The 19,530-nt window shown below is 46.4% G+C and overlaps 1 protein-coding gene across 1 annotated transcript in view; it reads right to left on the bottom strand.

Annotated features, from left to right (window-relative positions):
• The window catches only part of Specc1 (sperm antigen with calponin homology and coiled-coil domains 1), a 247,034-nt gene extending 228,287 nt beyond the window's left edge, over nt 1-18,747 (bottom strand). Inside the window, 1 exon segment of the mRNA XM_051168370.1 lies at nt 18,623-18,747. The gene's annotated coding sequence lies outside the window, so the exon portion shown is untranslated.
• Nucleotides 18,748-19,530: the final 783 nt, after the last annotated feature.

Here is a 19,530-nt window from a genome sequence, read left to right as displayed (position 1 = left end):
TCAAGACCCCTGGGCTGCTGGCCACTGTGGGCTTCCAGGGATGACAGCGACAGGCACGAGTCACCCATGAAGGCTTTGGTCAGCTTGAAACACTGCAAGGTGAGGTGTGGGACAATTTATGGACAACTTGCCCGGCCTCTTAAAGAAACTTCACTCATTCTCAAAACATCCATGTTTCAAAGGACAAAACTGTACACTGAGATCCCAAAAGATCCCAAACTGGAAGAGAGGCAACAGTAACACTGAGCAGAGTTCAAGGGACCTGACAGATCCCAAGGCAACCATCATAAAATGCCTCACACTAGGCCTGGCGATACACACCTTCAATCCCAGCACTTGCGAAGCAGAGTTCAACTCTTATGTAATAAGCTCCACCCCAGCCAAGGCTACATGGTGAGACTCTGTCTCAAAAAAAAAAAATTAATTAATTAATTAAAAAAATAAGATGCCTCAGTTACAAATGTGACTCAAACAAATTAAAAACAGTCTCAGCAAAATAAATAAATAATAATAATGGAAGACATATATGTTAAAATGAAAATTTTGTAATTGAAGAACGCAGTAACCAGATTCTAAGGTTGGTCTACATACAGAGTGGTGAACCACAGGGAATGATCAGTGAAGGTGAGAATCAGTCTATAGACCTTAGCCTCCGAGAACAGGCTGATAAAAGGGGTTGGGGACAAGGAGGTGGGAAAGGACAGCCTCAAGGACAGGTGGACACTTGACAGCAGGGACCACTAAAGAGGAGAGAAGGAGGCCAGAGCCCTTAAAAACTCAGAATACAGTAACTAAAAACATCCCAAGTTTAACAAAAGAGATAAACCTACACATCAAAATGCCAACGCACGAGCCAAATGCGCAAAGAGTTCTGTGACAGGATAGATCAGAGACGAATAAAAAGGAAAAGGAAAAAAATGGAAGCACTGAGGACAAACTCTGCTTGAACTATGGAGGGAAAACACAATGCTTTAGCGGCAGCCGGTGAACAGAAACTGCAGGCTGGCAGGAAGCAACGCATTTTTCAAATGGTGAAAGAAAAGACCTGTCAAGCCAGAGCCCTCAGAGCTTGTGAAAATATCCTTTAGGAATCAAAGGGAAATCAAGGCCATCTCAGATAAGGGAAAACGGAGAGCTGATTGCCAGAACACCTACCCTAAGAGAATGGGGGAGGCTCTGGGGAAGACACAGATCTTGTGTGTATGTAGCATGTTGAGGTTGAGGGTCAGGGCTGTATCCCCACATGTACCCAAAAGTACCTGCAACAGAAAACCCACTCCATGGGAAGGAAACAGTGAAGAGTGCACGGAAGGAAGAAGTGACAGGAAACAAAGCGTGTTCGCAGTGTAATCTCCAGCCTCGCGGTTTCCAAGCGGCATTTAATCCTCAAAGGAGGGGAAAAAAAAATCACAACTGTGATGTGCTTCTAAACTCATGTATAGCTTTATAAATGGGGAAAGCAACGAGTGGTGAAGGTCCAGCACTTCCCTGAAGTCACAAGATGATGACACCAGCGAAAGATAAATTACGGACATAGGTTATAGACACAGCAGCTACTAATAATGCTGTGTATAAGTCCATCAAAAATACCTCAGATATGAATGGGAGAGACGGCTCAATGGTTTAAGAACACTAACTGCTTTTTCAAGGACACAGGTTTGATTCCCAGCAACCGTATGGAGGCTCACAACCTTCTGTAACACTAAGACCAGGGGATTCGTCGCCCTCTTCTGGCCTCTGCAGGCACTGCACACACACAGTGCACAGATATTCACACAGGCAAAACACCCATGCACATAATATTAAAAAACGTCCAAGGCAGGGGCTGGAGAGATGGCTCAGCGGTTAAGAGCACTCACTGGCTGCTCTTCCAGAGGACCCTGGTTCAATTTCCAGCACCCACATGGCAGCTCACAACTGTCTGTAACTACAGTTCCAGGGAATCTGACACCCCACACACAGATACGCATGCAAGCAAACAACAATACATATAAAAAAATAATTAATTAAAAAAAAAGTCTACTGCAACTTTAATCCCCGCACTCAGGATGGCTGCGCTCCCAGCTGGCAGGTCTCTGGCTATGAGAGCAGCCTGATTAACAAACACAGAGAGTTCTGGGTTGTCCAGAGCTACATAATGATCCTGTGTCTACAAACAAACAAGAAAACAGACATTAAAATGTAACCCAATAACAAATATTTAAATCAAAAGAAATGGTAGAGCGAAGCTCTGAACTGTCAATATACGTACAAGGACATGACCTAGAGAGACAGAGAGCAGCAAAGCAGATTTAAAACATGTTTAAACAAATACCACATTTTCTCTCATATGTGGAAACTGAATTTAAATTCTGTATGTGTGTGTGTGTGTGTTTGCAAAGCATGAACTAGAAAGCAGATCATGAAAGAAAGGGGGTATAAAATAGAAAGGGCAATTACATCAAACATGTAGTAAAAAAGCAGAGAAGGCAGCATCTGGGGTGGGACAGGGAGCACACTGGGAAACAGGGCAATGCTGAAAATAAAGTGTAATGGCACATACCAGTGAGGAGTCTGAGAAAATGTTGCTTGCTAATCTAAACAATTTTAAAAGGAAAAAAAAAAAACATGTAAGAAACTTGGTTTAAACTTTCAGGGACTGGACAAAAATAAAGACTGTTAGCTATGCCCTGCATTATTCCTGAAGAAAGAAGGGCAGCTAAGTTGATAACCAACAAAGTAGACTTCAAAGGAAATGTCCAGATACCCCATACCAGTGGGTGTAGAGCACAGCCAAAGCAACATGGAGGGAAACATGCAACTCACACATGCTTTCACTAAGAGACAGCATCTCAAGCAGTAATCCCAGGCCCCACCTCAAGGATATAGCGGGGGAGGAGCAAAATAAACCCAAAGCAAGAAGGATAAAGTACTAAAATGAATGAAATCGAAGAACAGAAAATCAATGAGATAAAGTGCTAATACTTTGATAATCAGTAAAACTGAAAAACACCAAAAAGAGAAAACACTCAGAGATCGACATGCCTCTGCCCCTATGACGGAATTGTGTGTGTGTGTGTGTGTGTGTGTGTGTGTGTGTGTGTGTGTGTGTATTTGAAGAGTTTAGTGTTCTAATAAAACTCTTGTTTTCTACAGCTGGGCGTGGTGGTGCATGCCTTTAATCCTAGCACTCAGGAAGGCAGAGGCAGGTGGATTGCTGTGAGTTCAAGACCAGCCCCTACAAAGTGAGTCTAGAACAGCCAAAGCTACACAGAGAAAAAAAATTTTTTTAAGAATACAAAATATCGAGCCGGGCGTGGTGGCGCACGCCTTTAATCCCAGCACTCGGGAGGCAGAGGCAGGCGAATCGCTGTGAGTTCGAGACCAGCCTGGTCTACAAAGTGAGTCCAGGATGGCCAAGGCTACACAGAGAAACCCTGTCTCGAAAAAAAAAAAGAAAGAAAGAATACAAAACATCTTGGTGTAGTTATAAAATCATTTGCTGTTGTTATTTATTAGGAAAGGGCATATTTACCTACTGGGCCATTTGAAAAATATATATATATAAGGTTAATGTTTCTATTTTTGAGCTTTTAAATTATACTCTAGTACTTGAGAGGTAGAGGCAGAAAATCATAAGTCAAGGTCATTCTGAGCTAAATAGTGAGTGTGAGGCCAAGCTGAACTTTGCAAGTCCCTGTCTTAAAAAAAAGAAAAAAAATATCTGGGCTGGGCACCGGGAGGCAGAGGCAGGGGGATCTCTGTGAGTTTGAGGTCAACCTGGTCTACAAATCAAGTTCCTGGACAGCCAGGGCTACACAGAGAAATCTTGCCTCAAGTCAGGAAATGGGGGGTGGAGGAGGCAGAAATCTCTGAGCCAAGAGTGTCACTGAGAATTTCAATCATGTTTAAGGGAGAATTCACTGTCTACTGAGAGTCCTTGAGACAACAGAGGAGAACGGAACAACGTGTGATTCATTTTGCGCAGCTAGTCTCCCATGTTACTAGGACTGGATCAGAACCACACGAAAATGAAGACATCAACTGGCCTCACAAGTATAACACAAAGGTCCACAAATCCCACAACAGAGCATCAGCAAGTGCAAGCAACACATAAAATGATCACATTCCATAATGTAACAGGGTTTATTCTAGAAATGCATAAAACCCACCATATAAATGTGTCAAACGTGGTAATTCACATGATCACCTCAATTAATGCAGGAAAAGGACTTGACAGACCACAGAGGTGGAGCCCAATGGTGGAGAATGTACTTGGTTCCCAACACACGTACACACTAATAAAACGATACACAAGGACCAGGGTTCAGTTCCCAGCACCACAATCACCTGTATCTCCAGTCCCAGGGAATCTGATGCCCTCTTCTGGCCTCCTAGGGCACTCTGTATACATAGTGCATTTATAGGCAGGCAAAGTACCCATGCACATAAAATAAAAATAAATACAAATTTTTTAAAAAGAAAGAAACAGCCGGGCAGTGGTGGCGCATGTCTTTAATCCCAGCACTCGAGAGACAGAAGCAGGCAGATCACTGTGAGTTCAAGGCCAGCCTGCCCCACCAAGCTCCTCCTGACACTCAGACCAGCATCCAGGAAGTGCTGCCTGGCGAGCCCTGCTCCCAGCTCCTACCTTCCTAGCCTTGTGCTCACCCTGTGCTGGCTTCTCATGCTCTTTGTAACTGCCTGCTCTCTCCTCTGTCTCCTGACCCAGACATTAAGCCTCAGCGTACTTGTGTCTTATCCTTTCTGTTGCCTTCAGCACCTGCCACACAGCGGGTATTTACTATGCATTTATTAGCAGAGCATTATGGGTTTAAACACCCCTAGTACAAAATCTAAACATTTCTCTTTTTGAGTGCTAACATGATGCCACTGGTGGAAAATCCCAAGCATGATCTCATGTGACACATCACAGTCAAAACACAGACATACTAAGAGTACAGAAATCTGCCTTCGTGTGACGAATACAAGGTAGGTATTCATGAGACATACATGAATTTCAAGACTTAGTTCCTATCATCAAGATAGCTCCAATATATGCAAATATTTCAGCATTAAAAGCACTGCAGGTAGAGGCAGGTGCAGTGGCACATGCCTGTGATCCCAGCGCTCTGGGAGGCAGAGGCAGGCGGATCTCTGTGAGTTTGAGGCCAGCCTGGTCTATAAAGTGAGTTTCAGCACAGCCAAGGCTACACAGAGAAACCTTGTCTCAAAAAACAAAAACAAAACAACAACAACAAAAAAGCATTGCAGGTAAGGGTTTCTCAAACAATACAACCCTGACCTTATCAACAGAAGAAGAGGTTTAAAAAAAAAACAAAAAACAAAAAACCCTAGTGTGTTTTGGGGGCCAGGTAGCATGGTGCGGGCCATCTGGAGAACAAGGAGGCAGAACTGGCTACATTGGCACGGTTGTCCCTCAGTATCCACAGCCCCCCCCCACCTGCCCCACTACACACATGCCAAGATTCACAGATGCTCAAACCCTCATGTCAAATGGTGTCAGATTATGATCATCCCTGCTACAACGCAATGCTACAGAAACAGCGCTGTGTTTAGGGAACGGTGCCAAGGAGAAGCAGCCCTCTTAGTCCAGACAGGATGTCTTAAGGCTTTGGTTTTTCATGCACAATTGGTTGAACCTTTGAATACAGAACCTACGGACACAGAGGAGTAAACTCTGCATGACTGGGCAACGCTGCTCTTCTGTTTAAATTCCAAAGCAAGTTCTCACACAAAGCCCTAGGAAGATGGTTCCACTCATCATCCTTTGCGGTACCTGGGAGTGGAAATCAGTCTGAGTTCTCAGCCTTAGGAGAGCTCCAAGGCAGAGTGCGGTGGATACAGAGACCAGCCCACCCCAAAGCACAAGGGTGGGCAGTGACAGCAGACATGGTAGAGGATGCCAGAAGGATTGGGATAAAGCCTTCAACGTTCCACCTGTTATGGAATTAAGGATGAGGCGTATGTAATCAAAGGTGTGCATGCTTGTAATCTTGGACCTTGAAATGCTGAGGCAGGAGGTTTACAAAGTCGAGGCAAGCCTGGGGTTACATAAGTGAATTTCAGACCAACTTGAGCTGCAAGCTACACAGTGAGACGGGGGGGGGGGGGGGGGGTGTATGTGTGTGTGTGTGTGTGTGTGTGTGTGTGTGTGTGTGTGTGTGTGTTAAAATTAAGAAAAAAAACACAGCTGGGCAGCAGGGGTGCACGCCTTTAATCCCAGCACTTGGGAGTCAGAGGCAGGTGGATCTCTGTAAATTCAAGGCCAGCCTCATCTACAAAGAGAGTTCCAGGACAGCCAAGGCTACCCAGAGAGACCCTGTCTCAAAAAACCAAAATAAAATAAAATTTAAAAAACACTTGCACATTATTGTACCTTTTAAAGTATATATACAACAAAAATGTCTGCGTGAAATACATTAGAATATTGGCTGGAGGTGGGAATAAAGATAAGGATAGGTGGATAAAGTGTCATGAAAAAGCATGTGACCCAATGCATGAAGAAACCAGCAAAACAAGAGGGGAAACTGCTAAGACCAAGAATATGATTCATTCAGTTTTCCGGTAAGAGTACAATTCATTCCGCCGTGTTTGCAGTCTGAAATCCCAGTGGGACAGTCTGTAACTAAACACCCAGAGCAGAGAGACAGGAAGTCAAGTTGATACTAATCCCATCAAAGGTCAGATGGCAAAGACTCCCTCCTGCACTGTAGGCCAACTCTTCACTCAATGTTAATTCTTTAGCTACACAGAAACGTTTTTTGGCTGGGGAGAAGGATTTTTTTTTTTTTTTGACAGGGTTTCTCTGTGTAGCCTTGGCTTGAACTCACGGAGATCTGCCTGCCTCTGCCTTCGAGGGATTAAAAGAATGTGCCAGCAAACCCAGCTAAACTTTTTAATTTGATGCAATTCCATTTGTCAATCCTTTAGCACCAGCACTTTTAATCCCAGAAGCAAAAGCAAGCTGGATTTCTGTGAGTTCAAAGCCAACCTGGTTTCCATAGCAAGTTCCAGGCCAGCTAGGGCAACATATCAAGCCCCTGACTCAGAAAAGAAATGGTGGGAGGGAAGAGGAGAAAACCACTATTCTATACAATTAATATAAACTGATTTTTTAAAATTACAAATTGACAATCTGAGCCTACACTTGAGTTATATGACCTCAAAAAGCCTTTCAAATGCAAACATTTCATTATACCACCTGCTGCAGACAGAACCCAGACAACGTTGATAGACAATGTCAGCTTAGGGCTTTAAATCACCATCCTCGGCACAAAATAAAAATCAGGTGTGTGGAAAACAAGGGACAGAACAGGGAGGGCACCTCTTCCGGCCTCCTTTTAGCTGTTCTACCAATTAACGCCAACAAGCACCAACTGTACGCCAAAAAGACACAGGGCATGTAACAAGGTACTGACCTGGGCCAGCAGGTTCAGGGGGTCAGAAGATAAGGAGACAGATAACGTTAGGGATCCGAAGGTCTTGTACAAGCTGTGTCTTATGTCAAGCAGGCTTATTAAGGCCCAATATCTTACATCCTGTTTTCAGGGGAGAGCAATGGGACTAGGTCAGCAGAACCTATCACACAATGGGACCAAGTCAGTGAAAGCCAATCAAACAATGTTGCACAAGGAAACACAAGGTATCTCAAGAAACGTTACAGGCTGAGGACAGCAGCCTGCTAACCACAGCTCCACATGGTGGGAAGAGAAGGCTCTCCAGATCTGAAGCCACCTCTCCCCGCAACACCCTCGCCCCAGGCCAGTACCAGCTCTGCCAAGCGTGCACCTGGTTTTGGAGAAGGAACAGTGTTCTTTCTCTTTATATCAGGGCCTCAGGGAAAAGCGCCTAAGGTCCTGGTCCAGGCTATTGCTGGCTCTCCCAAGTATGCTACCGGTTCTGGATGCTCCTTTGCTGTACCTCAAAGCCACAGGGAAAGCCTCAGTTGATCAGACCAGTCCTCAAACAGGTAAGGCCTGCTGCTCAGTCCTTAAGGATTCCCAACGTGGAAAAAGTAATCAAACCCAGACATAAGAGACCTAATATACAGCTGGAAAGATGGCTCGGAGGTTAAGAGCACTGACTGCTCTTCCACAGGTTCTCAGTTCAATTCCCAGCAACCACATGGTGGCTCACAACCATCTATAATGTGATCCGATGCCCTCTTCTAACCTGCAGATGTACATGCAGGCAGAGCACTGTATACATAATAAATAACTAAATCTGAGAGAGGGAGGTGGGGGAGATCTAATACAACCACAGAAGGGGAGAGGAGATGTCACCTAACCAGAGACAGGGCCAAAGTGTGGGTGAGTGGAGGCCATGATGGAGGGGTGAGGGCAATCACACTATGGAAAAGATGTGACCAAGCTGGGCGGTGGTGGTGCACGCCTTTAATCCCAGCACTTGGCGGGGCAGAGGTAGGTAGATCACTGTGAGTTCGAGGCCAGCCTGGTCCACAAAGCGAGTCCAGGACAGCCAAGGCTAACACAGAGAGACCCTGTCTCAAAAGACAAGCAAAACAAAAACAAACAATCACTAGTTGATCTCCCAAAGGACCAGGGTTTGATTCCAAGCATCTCCATGGTATCTCACAATTACAAGCATCTGTAATTCTAGTTCCAGGGGACCCAAAACTCTCTTCTGGCCTCTGTGGGCACCAGGCATGCAAATGGTGCACAGACATCCACACAAGCAAACCGCTCATACACAAAAATAAAATTTATTTTAAAAATTACAAATACAAGCTGGGCGTGGTGGCACAGGCCTTTAATCCCAGCACTCGGGAGGCAGAGGCAGGCAGATCACTGTGAGTTCAAGGCCAGCCTGGTCTACAAAGTGAGTCCAGGACAGCCAAGGCTAACACAGAGAGACCCTGCCTCGAAAAACAAAAAAACAAAACAAAACAAAATTACAAATATATCTACTAGAGCCAGGCAGTGGTGGCACATGCTTTTACTCCCAGCACTTGGGAGGCAGAGGCAGGTGGATCTCTGTGAGTTTGAGGCCAGCCTGGTCTACAGAGTGATTCCAGGACAGCCAAGGTTACAAAGAGAGACTCTGTCTCAAACAAAACAAACAAACAAACAAACGAACTAGCATGCATCCCATCTATGCCTCCTGGGCATGCATCAAAAGGGTTCTCTATTCTACTACAGAGACATTTGCATATCCTTGTTGCTCTAATCACAACAGCTAAAAAAATAAAATCAGCCTGGTGTCCACCAGCCAATGAATGGATTATAAAAATGGATTATAAAAATGTGGCACACAATTTCATTCAGCTGCAAAAGAAAATGGAATTATAAAATATGCAGGCGATGGATGGAACCAGAGACTATATTAAGTGAGGGGACTCGGGCACAGGAAGCCAGACACCGTATGTTCTCCTTCATATATGGATCCTGGCTTCTCAGTTTTACATATTTATTGGGAAGGGGTGGAGTGTGGGTAAACACCAGGAAAGTATAAAGGCGCCGAGGAGGAGGTGGGGGAAAAAAAGACATGACAAGGGCAAGAAAACAAATATGGCATGAAAGTCAATAGGAAATAAGAGCAGAGTTTGATCTAGGATAGGGGTGCAGAGCAGGGTGAGGTTTGACCAAACTGATATATAAACTACTACAAGGGGGGCCGGAGAGATGGCTCAGCGGTTAAGAGCACTGTCTGCTCTTCCAAAGGACCCGAGTTCAATTCCCAGCCACCACATGGCAGCTCACAACGGTCTCTAATCCTAATTCCAATGCCTCTGACACCCTCATGCTAAAATAAAATTAAATAAATTATTTAAAAATAAAAAAAAATAAAAAAATAAAAAATAAAAAAAATAATAAACTACTACAAGGAAATTTGTTACACTGTATGCTAATTAAAAAGAAAGAAAGAAAGAAAGAAATGGCAAAGTTGACTTGTGGATGGCACCTGGGAATGTAGCGATCTCACCCTCCTATCTGGTAAAGGCATAACAGTTTTTGTTTCGGGAGCTTTTTGTTTTTTGAGACGGTCTCTCAGTTTAGCCCGGGCTGACCTGGAACTCACTACGTAGATCAGGGTGGCCTCAAACTCAGAGATCCACCTGCTCCTGCCTCCCAGTGACTAAAGGCGGCATGCCGGTGGCAAGTTTTGTAAGCACCAGTTCATACTAGATACATAGCTGTGATCTGGGCTGGGACGCGTTATGTGATGAAGAGGAGTCTGCATGACCAGCCCCCAGAAAGACCCTCCTTCAACCAGCGTGTAGTGAGCGTCTCGGATGGACATCACCTCACAGCTCTGCGCCAGGGAGTTAAGCACACCTTACATGACCAATGAGGAGAAGACGCTTGGAAACCGGGCTCTGGTCTCCTCCAGATGTGGCTCCACGTGCCTCTCCCCTTTTAAGGTTTCTTGGTGACCTCTTACTGAACTAATGTGCGGCCATGCTGAGTCCTGTGAGCAGTCGGGAGTGAATCACCAAATCTGCAGGTGGCCCTGGCTCCCAGGCGAAGTAAATTCAAGATAAAAGCCTGGACCAAGATGAGGGCCTAAGCACACACTGCTGCCTTTCAAGTGACTTCACATTACCTGTATTATTTTTAAAAACACTCAATCAATAATAAACCTAGAAGGCAGGACGCAGGGCCGATGGCCAACTTAAATGCCTAAGGCATTCCAGCCCTGTCAAGAGCATCAGAGCCAGACAATCTAAGCAAACCAAACCACAGTGTGAGCTCGGGAGGGGGCTGTCAGGCAGCGGGAAACAAAGGCACCATCTAGGCTCCAAATACGTTAGAAAGGAGACAAGGATAGAACCCAACCACCCAGTCACTAGGAAACAGCCGCTGGGATGGCTGGGAGTATTAGAACCTCCCCCATAGCTTGAGTCACCCACAAGGCCCCAAAAACACCCCAAGCAGGAGCTCACTCAACAGCATATAGCAATCCAGGAATACTGAGAGTGGGCTGCAGCAAACAGGACAGGCAAGGAAACATCAAGGCCAAAGCGAAGGCGCCCTTGCTTGAATTCTTCCCCCGACATCTTGGGTGTGTGCTTAAATTCTTGCAAGCGCTTGCTCAAACAGACTTCTGTGTGGGTCTGTGTTGTCCACCCTGGTCTGGAACAGAATATGACCGTGACTATAGGTACCAAGGCAGGAAGAACCAGAGTCCACAGGAGTCCAGTTGGCAGCAGCCAAACTCCACGAAGGAAACGGACTCAGCGTGAAAGAAGGGTGACGTCCAGACGGGGTCTCTCACAGCTCACAGGGCTTACCAGACTCACTATCAGGAACCCTAAGAGTAGCCACAAAGCCAGATGACCGCATGAGCCCTGGTTAGGTGCAAGCATTAATGTTAGGGGAAGCCAAGATAATCTATCTCAGCAAGCACAGCTAGCGGCTGCTGAGAAATCCAACGTGCAAGGAAAGGTTGTTTCAAACACACAAGAAAACAAGCAGAAGGAAGAGGAAGAGGCTGATGAAAACTAGTGTGTGCGCGCGTGCGTGTGTGTGCCTCTGTGTGTGTGTAAGTGTGTGCATGTGGGTGGGGGAGAAGAGAAAGGGTCAAGTTATAAGCAAGTGTACAAAAGCAAAGGAGCTCTGAAAAGCCACAGTAATGGTATGTAAACAGGGCTGTTAGCAATATAACCATCTGAAAGCAAGGGATGCTTTGATGGTGTTTCAAAGAGGGCCTCAGCAGGGTTTGAAACCTGAACTGTTTATATCATTAATAAACTTATGGTTTCTCATCAGATGGGGAGAAAACCCTCAAAAATGAGACCACAAACACTCAGAATCACCACATTTTCTTTGGGGGTTGCTTGGGGTTTATTTATTTACCATCCAGGGATGAAGCCCAAGGTTTCCCACTCTACCACTGAGCTACATCCCCAGTACACACTGTTGGCTTTCTCCTCTGTTTTTTATTTGTCTGGTTATGTATCTACATGTGTTTTTGGGATTTCTGTTGTTTTGGATTTTTGTTGCTGTTGTTTTGAATTTGGGGAACAGAAAAAAAAATCTCTGTGGCTCCTACTGGTGTTGAATTCCTCGGCTCAAGCAATTCCCCCCACCCCAACCTCACCATCATCTGACCAGGCAGTGAGTATGTCAAGGGCTGAAGAAGCAGAGGACTCCCACTGTGTCCTGAGCCTCAGCTCCACTCAATATGTACTGCAGACACGGTCTGCTTGATCTTCTGTGTTCCAGCACAGGGACTGGAGAGATGGCTGCCTGCTCTTCCAGGGGACTAAGGTTCACTCCCAGAACCCACATGGTGACTCACAACCATCTGTCATGCCAGTGCCAGGGGAGCCAACACCTGCTTCTAGCCCCCATGGGCACCAAGTGTATATGTGGTACATAGACATACATGCATACAAAACACTCATACACATAAATAAAACACAAATAGTTTTTGGGGGGTTTGGGGGGGATGTTTTTTTTTTAAATGAGAGCTGGCGATAATATGGATTAATGGGTAAAGGCGCTTGCCACTGAGCCTGACCACCTGAGTTTGATTCCCAGGACATAAATGGCAGGAGGGAACTGACTCCCATGAGTAGCCCTCTGGCCTCCCCACGCACAGTCACATAAGTAAATAAAATGTTACAAAAGTTTTTTGTTTAAAGAATGGAAATAAAGAACCTGAATGGCTCAGTGAGAAAAGTGTGGGTCCCTGGCACACCGCCGCCAAAGAAACTGCCGCAGCATGTACGTGTATGGTTATCCAGTGAGTTCTGACAGTAGGGAAAGATGCCAGCATGTTCATGCCCCAGCCACTGCTGACCGTTGACAGTACTGCGCAGGAAGTACAACTGCTGCTGGCGGGCTCCTTTAGCGTAAAGAGAGATGAAGACGGTGGAGTGCTGGGCAGTACTACCCCTAGATTCATCTGTGCTCAACAGAAATGCATGTATTCACCCAACAAAAGGCAAGTGCTAGGATGCTCACAGCAGCACTGTCTGTAATAGTCCAAACCTACAAACAACCCATGTCGATCATGGCAGAGTGGCCATTTATTTTTATGGATGTATCCACAAATGCACTAGGCCTTTTTCCTTCTATGTGCAATGTGCTCACCTCCCGGCCATATTGGGACAGAAAATAACATGGCCCCGGTAGCCATGGCAACACCTGAGCTAAACAGTACAGGGATAGCCAGGTCTGTGGTAACTGTAATGGAGCTCTTGGCACTCTGTTTAGATGGAAGAAGGGAAGGTCACCTGTCCTCACTAGGGAGTCCACCTGTTACTCCTCCCTGCCTTCCTCCTGCTGCAGTGATTCTCAAGTGGAAGACAAGTTGAAAGCAGGGATCCATTCGGCAGCATCCATAATGGGGTGGAACCTAGTGCGGTCCAGCTGCTTTGGGGGTCACCTGCACTCCTGTAAGTAACCCCTCGCTGTAAGTAAGACCAAAAACCTCATGGCTTCCTCAAGGTGGGCTCTGTAAAATCGTGCTTTGGTCCATCCTTGGTGCCTTACTAGGGCGAATAGACGCCTCTCTAGAAAAAGTCATCGCACAGCACACTAAGAACAAATCTACCTCACCCTCTCTAAAGAACATGGAGAAACTGCACAGGCATTATGCTGGTGGGAAGCAGCCAGGCACAGAAGGGCACAGACTCTCCGCCTCCATCAACGCAAAGCAGAAAAGCAGCCAAAACTCAAGCACTGGATTAGTAATCAAAACAGTGGCTATCCATTGGGATATGCTGCACAGAGCGGCCCCTGAGAGGAAAAAGGAGCCTGTCAGCCAGATAAGAGCCTCTCAACAGCTGAGAATCCCAGCACGGAAAAACAACCCCTGTGGTTAAAAGTTGCCAATGGCAGGGCCACGGCGTGGTAGCGCATGCCTTTAATCTCTGTGTAGCCTTCACTGTCCTGGACTTACTTTGTAGACCAGCCTGGCCTGGAACTCACAGCGATCCGCCTGCCTCCGCCTCCCGAGTGCTGGGATTAAAGGCATGCGTCCCCACCACCCGGTTTATGAGCAAGGTTTTAACCTTACCAACTGTAATCCTGTCAGGTGTCCCTCAGGAACCACATGGTGACAAGACAGCAACTTTACACCCACCAAAATCCTAGGTACAACGTGTAAAAGCATTGATCCTGGCTCTCTCCTCCCTGAAGCCATGCCCACACCTGGGTGTGTCTCACTTCCTCTCTATCCTCATGCCTAACCCTGTGATAAAATATCTTTAATAAAATAGCCAGGGCTAGTCCTGGAATCGTTTTTCAGTATCCGAGCCACGGATGCTGACTTGGACCCGAGTCGAGGTCCCTAAAACTCCAGCACCCCTCAGGCTGCAGTGAGAAGCAGTGCCTCCTTTACCCGAAAGTGCTGATGGAATGAAGAAGATTCTAGAGCCTTGGAAAAGTTGCTTCTTATTTTGGAGGCCGGTTCTGGTTATTAAAACGCACTGGACTAAACACTAACAGTTTACCTACTTCTATGCTTACACATCTAATGAGCGATTGCAACAAAATATACGGGAGACCAACGACAGAGAGAGTAGAAGAACGCATTTAACCTTCACATCTCGAGTCAGATAAAAATGGAATCAAACTCAAACTGGCCACGTGTAGTGGTGCGTGCACTTTAATCCCAGTACTTATGGATACCTGTGAGTCCCATGACATATCGAGACCCCCCCCCATCTCAAAATAAAACAAACAAAACCTCAATCAAGCAAAAAGTAGGCGGGAAGAAGAAAGGGTGGAGACAAGCAGTAAGAATAAGCAACAGGCCGGGCGTGGTGGCGCACGCCTTTAATCCCAGCACTCGGGACACAGAGGCAGGCGGATCGCTGTGAGTTCAAGGCCAGCCTGGACTAGAAAGCGAGTCCAGGACAGGCAAGGCTACACAGAGAAACCTTGTCTCGAAAAACCAAAACCAAAACCAAAAAAAAAAAAAAAAAAAAAAAGCAACAGAAGAAAATATGGCAGTAAGCCCCAAAATGTCAACAATTGAAATAAATATTGGTGGATTAAAGCAGAGGCCGGGGAGACGGCTCAGTGAGTGAAGACACCTGCTCCTCAGCCTGCTGACCCGAGGTACGTCCCTAGGACTTACATGGTAGAAGTAGGTAATCGACTCTGTGCGTGCGTGCGTGCACGCGCGCGTGCACACACACACACACACACACACACACACACATACACACACACACCTCTAAAATTAGTTTTAAGGAGAAACAAGGGGAAAGCCAAATCCAAGAATGCTGACAAAATAAAAGCGCTCTCGAATATTATCAACACATTTATCATGACTGAATAAGATTCTAAAAAGTGTGCCTGAAGGAGAAGGAAAATGGTCCCAAGAAGACAGTGGGTGACAGAAAACAGGATGGAGGATGCAGAGGATGGCAGACAAGTAGATAATATCAGCCTTGCTAACTGTGATGAACACCAACTTAAACGACCAGAACAGCAGCAGCAGACACCATGCCTAACCCAAAGTTAACGTGAAAATGCAGCTCAGGCCACAAAGCAAAACTGGACATCTTGGACCTGCTTGAAGCAATAGCCAAATGATTAAATAAAGGATTCACACTATCAGTTAAAAATATACCAGAACGAGCCAGGCGTGGTGGTGCCCACCTGTAATCCCAGCACTTGGGAGGCAGAGGCTGGCGGGTCACTGTGAGTTCGAGGCCAGCCTAGTCTACAGCGCGAGTCCAGAACAGCCAAGAGACCCTGTTTCAGGAGGAAAAAAAAAAAAAAAAAAAAAAAAAAAAAAATATATATATATATATATATATATATATATATATATATATTATCAGAGCATGAAAGCAATAAACTCAAATAAGTAGAATCATGAAGTTTAATAATAGAACTAGTGACATAGGAAGGCACAGATCAATAGCATCAATCAATAAGACCAAGAACCAATTCTGTGAAAGGATCCAGAAAAGAGTCAATCATACATAAGCCTGGCCAATAAAAGAGAGAAAAGATGGGCATGATCAAAGTACATTATATACAGGTGAGAAAAATATATGAAAGGCATTGTTTTGTAGAATTAATACATACTAACAAAAGGAAAAAAAAGCGAAGCCACAGGTGTTAGTATCGATAAGAACAAGTCACCATAAATGTATGACTTTATCTTCTGAGAGAGACTAGGTACCATATACCAGCGTATTCTGATCACCAATAATGCTAATGATTTCCTGAGACAATAAAGTGCCGGGCGTGGTGGCACACAAGCCTTTAATCCCAGCACTCAGGAGGCAGAGGCAGGGGGGTTGCTGTGAGTTCGAGGCCAGCCTGGTCTACAAAGCCAGTCCAGGACAGCCAGGGCTACACAGAGAAACCCTGTCTCGAGGAACCAAAAAAAGGGAGAAAAAAAAAAGACTGAAGCAACTGGCCAATAATCAATGGCCGTGGGAGCAAGTGCTGGTATCTGCTTCCTAGGCACGCCAGTAGCAGCGGGGGCAGTGTGCTGGCAACTTCTGCCAGACTTCAAGGAACGGTCATTCCTCGGTCCCAAGCACAGAAAATGAGAGGAAGCTCCCAGCCGGATCGGTATGAACAGCTCAGGCCTAATTACAGGGAGGAGGAAAACTTCACAGCCTTGCCACTTAGCAACGCCAAGGAAATGTTAGCGTTTGGATCTACCAAACCAGCCAAACATGCGTTTTAGGTAATGTTTTGTTGGTGGGGGAGGGACTTTGTCTTCAGTTGTTGCTTTGTTGTTGTTATTGGGGTTTTTTTGGTTTTGTTTTTTGGGGTTTTTTTGGGGGGGTTGAGACAGGGTCTTGCCATGTAGCCACAGGCTGGCCTCAGACCCAACCTCTTGCCTCAGCCAGGATTACAGGCATGAGCCACTTGTACATAGCTCCAAAAAATCATTTTAAAGTATTACAGCATTTTTGTGAGAAAATTCAGGAACATAATGATGTGTTAAGAGATTTTAAAGAAGAGAAGGTACATGTCATAGCAATGCGAGCTGTACAAAGGCACAGAGGATGGGAAGGCAGCTTTCTCTGACTTTTTTTTGTTTGTTTGTTTTTTGTTTTTCGAGACAGGGTTTCCCTGTGTGGCCTTAGCTGCCTTGGACTGACTTTGTAGACCAGGCTGGCCTCAAATTCACAGAGATCCACCTGCCTCTGCCTCCCCAGGCTGCTTTCCCTGACTTCCCTGAAATCAAGTATGAATAGAAATACACTTAACAGGACAGAAACGTCCTATGGTGCTTCTTAACAAATAACAAAGTGATCTACCTGGCACACCCACACACCAGCTTTAAAACTATCACTAAAACGTATGCAGGCTTGAGAAGGGGCCACAGCATGGCCTTTAAAAATGCTTTCTTTGTTGAAAAACTATGGCTTAAGTGTTATTAAGTAATTTTGGTATGAATGTTAGGGAACTTAATACACAATGGGCCAGGTAGATTCACGAGAAAGCAAAAGCAAAATCTGGCTAATTTCCTAGGTATATAATAAAAATATTATCCATTTAAAAAATGCTTTCTTTGGCCAATTGTGGTGGTTCACTCCTGAAATCGCAAAGCTCAGAAGGTAGGAGGAGGAGAGGACACGTTCAAGTCCAGCCTGGGCCACATAAGCAATTCCAGTCAGTCAGAAGAGCCTAGGGAGACACTATCTCGAAAACAAAAACAAAATAACCGCGGGGGGTGGGGGCGGCTTGTGTGAATCCTAGGCTAGCCAGAGAGAGTTCGCAAGACCCCCGTCTCAAAATAATCAGTAAACCAACTTCATAGCTTTGAGTTAATCATGCAAAACAGTCTCCCTTAGACTATTAGGATTGATAACCCTCGGTCCCCACCCTCAATAACACAGTGTTTGAAACTGGATAACCAAATCTTATGAAACCAAAAACTGATCAGAAGGGTTCGGTCGTGACTTCACTCAAAAACACTTTATCTCTCGCCTCCAGCCACCGCAGTTACTAATGGATGCCCACGTCAACCAGTCCGGCATAATTCATCCGATAGAGGGCAAGGAAGAGCACCTTCATGGGATTTTTTTTTCCCCCAAAGCGTACACTGCTTATTATATAAACTTGCGTGCTGGTGTATGGAGCTCCCACAAAATCAAACTAAGATATTCAGTGTCAAACTTGCTTTAAAAATTAAATAAGCACATCAAACTAATTTTGTTCCAAGGGCATTAAGGAAAAAAAGACGGGCACTGTTGCGTTCACGCTAGGCTGCGCACCGCAGGGATATGCACCAGCATCCACGCAGTTGCCCGCGCTCCCAGGCGTCCTGGAGACCCGTAGCCTGAGCCCTGGGCGACCACCTGGGTAGGACCGAGGCACAGCGGCTGTGTGTGGTCACACACTCAGGGGTACCGGAGTCCCGCCGGCAAGCACGCACTTGTCCCAGGGGCTGAGTCTCCCCAGGGCCACAGCTGGCCAAGCCACCTGGCCGCCGTGCCAGGCTGCTGCGCCAAACCCGGGCCCCGAGGGGAGCGCCGGCCACCTGCTGTCCACACCTGCAGCGTGGTCTCTGCGAGGCTCGCTGCCTGGGTACCCAGGACCGCAGCGCGTCTTCTCTGAGGGGCAACCGGCGTACCCGAGCCAGGACTCCGGCACCCGCGTCTTGCCTGCCAGACCTGAAACAAGGCTGCTGAGAAACAGAGGACCCAGCGGCTCGCACCCCGACTCACCCGCCGTGGTTCACTCGCACTGGACTCCTAGCCGCCGCAGCCGGTAGCTGCCGCGGCTTTCTGCGCTCACTGATGCTCCCAGGAAGGTCTCAGCGATCCCGCTGGTGCCTTCCAGCTGGTCTCCTCCAGGGGGCGCCGGAGGGCCAGCGCGGGGCTTCCTGGGAGATGTAGTCCTGGACTCTTGGTCCACATTTTGGTGGTTTCTTACAGCATCCCCTGTGTTCTGGTGGGCTCAACCTCCACTGATGGCCAGTCAATAACGAAACTTTCTCACTGGAAGAGAGAGTCACTCTCGGCACTTTAGATCATTTGCTGCTGGTGCTCCGCCCCCACCCCCTCCTCCTTCTTTTTGGCTTTTCAAGACAGGGTTTCTCTGTACAGCCTTGGCGGTCCTAGAACTCGCTCTACAGACCAGGCTGGCCTCGAAATCACAGAGATCTTCTTGCCCCTGCCTCCCAAGTGCTGGGATTACAGGCGTGCGCCACCACTGCCTGGCCTTCCTCCCTCACCTCTCTATGTGCAGTGAGGTGTGTGCTTGGACCCATCATAAGTCAAGGGCATCAGAGTAGCTGCACTCCCGTGCCAGAACATCCCAACAAGCTCTCCGCATCGCATGGGAGCTTGATTAAAGTGCAAGAGTCTGCACCGAATAGAGACTACTAGGTTTTGGTTTGGGTCAGTTTTTGTGCTGCTGGGCCTGATAAATGCTAAGTAAGCGGTCAACCACTGAGCTACACTCACAACACTAGTTGGTTTTATTGTATTAAAAACAAACAAACACAACAAAACAAAACCTTGTCAAAGGTGTTCCAGCAATTTGTATTTTTACACACAAACCTTTGACATAATTTTGAAGTCGATTCAAGTTTGAGAACTTGACTAGGCCTCCCTTGCTCCCCTCAAAGGAC

This window comes from Acomys russatus, chromosome 25, assembly GCF_903995435.1.
Source record: "Acomys russatus chromosome 25, mAcoRus1.1, whole genome shotgun sequence".
Classification (NCBI taxonomy): Eukaryota; Metazoa; Chordata; class Mammalia; order Rodentia; family Muridae; genus Acomys; species Acomys russatus.
This window is presented reverse-complemented; position numbering and strand designations above follow the sequence as displayed.